A 1,016-nucleotide genomic window follows, 5' to 3' on the forward strand; every position below is an offset into this window, starting at 1 on the left:
CTAACGCTTTAGCAATAAAGTAAAGTAATTACATGACGTTTATGTTGACATGCAGGTCATAAATAAATTAAGACAACTCCTATGGCTCCTGCCGGTTGTCATACTCATCGACATGCAAGTCGTGATTCCTATTACAAGAACATGATCAATCTCATACATCACATATATATCATTCATCACATCCTTTTGGCCATATCACATCACACGGCACATGCTGCAAAAACAAGTTAGACGTCCTCTAATTATTGTTGCAAGTTTTTACGTGGCTACTATAGGTTTCTAGCAAGAACATTTCTTACCTACGCCAAAACCACAACGTGATATGCCAATTTCTATTTACCCTTCATAAGGACCCTTTTCATCGAATCCGATCCGAGTAAAGTGGGAGAGACAGACACCCGCTAGCCACCTTATGCAACTAGTGCATGTCAGTCGGTGGAACCAGTCTCACGTAAGTGTACGTGCAAGGTCGGTCCGGGCCGCTTCATCCCACGATGCCGCCGAATCAAGATAAGACTAGTAACGGCAAGTAAATTGACAATATCGACGCCCACAACTGCTTTGTGTTCTACTTGTGCACAACAACTACGCATAGACCTAGCTCATGATGCCACTGTTGGGGAACGTAGCAGAATTTTAAAATTTTCTACGCATCACCAAGATCAATCTATGGAGTCATCTAGCAACGAGGGAGAGGGGAGTGCATCTACATACCCTTGTAGATCGCGAGCGGAAGCGTTCAAGAGAACGGGGTTGATGGAGTCGTACTCGTCGTGATCCAAATCACCGATGACCTAGCGCCGAACGGACGGCACCTCCGCGTTCACTACACGTACGGTTGGGAAGACGTCTCCTCCAACTTGATCCAGCAAGGGGGAAGGAGAGGTTGATGGAGATCCAGCAGCACGACGGCGTGGTGGTGGAAGCAACGGTGATCTCGGCAGGGCTTCGCCAAGCTCAGAGAGAGGGAGAAGTGTCACGGGAGGGAGAGGAAGGCGCCAAGGCTAGGGTGCGGC

This window comes from Triticum dicoccoides, chromosome 5A (genome assembly GCF_002162155.2).
Source record: "Triticum dicoccoides isolate Atlit2015 ecotype Zavitan chromosome 5A, WEW_v2.0, whole genome shotgun sequence".
Taxonomy (NCBI): Eukaryota; Viridiplantae; Streptophyta; class Magnoliopsida; order Poales; family Poaceae; genus Triticum; species Triticum dicoccoides.